Genomic DNA, 2500 nt, shown 5'->3' with positions numbered 1-2500 from the left:
GCCCATCCCATGTATAAAACACGGGCCACTCACATCCGAATCAGCAATGCTAGCCACTGTTCCACAAGGGTCTACCTGACACAAATATAAAGTTAATGGGTATATTTCTACTGCACGCACAATCCATCTTCATGCTGAACCTCTCTGTATATCTTTGCAGACATGCCCCTGAATATCTGAGTGAAGACTGAGAATGTTTATGTGACAGAAGGAAACACACCTTCGGCCCATAAGGTTCCCCAACATGGTGAGGTCTGCCCATAGTCTTGACCAGGTGGAAATTTTCTCTTTATTTAGACTGATGTCAATGTATTTCATTCACCTCCATTGGATCCCCTGGGCTTTCATTAGTTCTTTCCATAAAACTATTTGTTTTCTTCTGGCTGCCAGCAAATTACTTCATTCATCTTCCTGGCACACCGTTGTAAGTGACTGGACTATAACCTACCTTGAATAATTCACCATGTAACATAAAATTTGTCCATGAGCTAAAACTAAAACTTTCAAATTCCCTATGGCATGAATAAATAAAAATGAACAGTCACCAAGTTCAGACTTCGGTTCTGAGTTCATGAGATCAATTTATTGATTTTTTGCTATTTTTGCTTACTAATTTAAGGGTTTTTCACAGTATCTGCTTTGAAATGAAATGATTCCTGTTAAATATAATTTTGATTGATGTTAATACAATTAATATGATAAATCAATGATAAAAAAGAAGTTCTCCAGGCCCCGTCTTAAGAAATGGAAATAGAAAGGAAACGAGTAGGGTGTAATTGTGTATTATAATATGTTAATACACAGAAAGTGATACAGTGCAGTGATGCAGAGCGTTGATGAAGAGTATTGCTCCGGAGAATTGATATAGAATTGATACAAAAATGTTAGCGTTATAGTTTAATCGAAAAGAAGTTTGTCTACGAGATTGGCGATTGTATTTCAGTTCACTTTCGCGCAAAAGGTTCCAGATATAGTCCCCCATCATACTTTCACTGTACTGTCCCTTGTAGCGCTCCTCGAAAGAGCTGACATCCTGGTGAAATTTTTCACCTTATTCTTCTGAATAGTCTCCCATGTTTTCTTTGAACTCATCAAGGTGAGCGTGTAGTACGTGTAGTTTCAGCGACATCCGGCAACCCATGCTACGGTATGTGTCCACAAGTTCGTCAACGATTTTCCTGTAGTTCTCTTTCTTGTGGTTTCCGAGGAAACCTGTGACTACAGAAACAAAGCTTGTCCAAGCGGCCCGCTCAACATCAGACAGCTTTTCAGGAAAGCTGTCGGAGTCAAAAAGTCACTTCACCTGAGGGCCCACAAATACGCCTGCCTTGACCTTTGCTCCGAGAACTTCGGGAACAGCATCTGGATATGCCTAAAGGCCTTCACCCTCTAGATCCAGCTATTAACAAACTGCTTAATGAGACCCAACTTGATGTGTAAGGGTGGCATCAGTGTTTTTGTTGGTTCCATCAGTGCCTTCTGCTTCACGTTATGGGCCCCAACCTCATAGCCGGTCCTGTGAGACCACCTCCTCTTTTAGTAGTGAAGGGCTGAATTTCGGCTATTCCAGAGACACAGATAGCAAGGGAAGTTGGTGAAGCCTCCCTGAAGCACCATCAAGAAAGTCACCATCTTGAAATCACCAATAACCTCCCAGCTGAATTGTTCGTACTTCGGTGCACTCAACAGGATTTTGACATTCTGGTACTCTTCTTTCATGTGCACTGAATGAGCCAGAGGAATCGAGGGTCACTGATTTGTGTTGTGTAGTAAAACAGCCCTCAGGCTTTTAGATGAACTGTCGATGAAGAGCCGCCAGTCATAAATGTTGCAGGAAATGCCCACACCTTCGAAGAGTCCTCTGATGTCATGGCAGTAGCACAACCTATCTCTAAGAGTGAAGAACACTGAAAAGCTACGATGTCGCTTTCTCTTGGCAGTAATTTGAACGCTGTCGTCCAGTAAGTCCCACTTCTTCAGTGTGAAAATGAGCAGCTCGGCGCTGGACTTTGTCGAGGTCATTTCTCTTATGAGGTCATTGATGTCCTCTCGTTTGGGGTAGTAGGGGCACCAACCACCCTTGCTCTTCCTCAGAATCATCATAGCTTGCTTCGTCTGCTGGACAAGATTGATCTTTCAATGGAGGCTGTGGCACAGGTAGGTTTATTGTGTTATGGGGAACAGATGCAATAGATGACGGAAGGTCAGGGTACTCAATGGGAGGCGCATTCTTCCCCCTTTTTTTGTTTTGTTGGGCCCACCATACAGAAATAACAGTCCATGAGATGATCTGAAGGCTCACGCCAGACACGGGAATAGCGACACGCATTGCCTACATTTCTTCTATGAACCAGCATTCAAGAGTACGGTGGCAGTAGTTATAGATGACATGTGGTGCCTAGCGTTTGTCTTGGTCACCGACTGGTATTCCGTAGGAGGTATGATAAGCTTCCTTTGCACGGGTGCAACTGTCCAGGTAATGTTTTTAGCCCTCTTTGCG

Source organism: Oratosquilla oratoria, chromosome 41, assembly GCF_046742065.1.
Source record: "Oratosquilla oratoria isolate Oo_2021 chromosome 41, ASM4674206v1, whole genome shotgun sequence".
In the NCBI taxonomy this organism is placed as follows: Eukaryota; Metazoa; Arthropoda; class Malacostraca; order Stomatopoda; family Squillidae; genus Oratosquilla; species Oratosquilla oratoria.
This window is presented reverse-complemented; position numbering follows the sequence as displayed.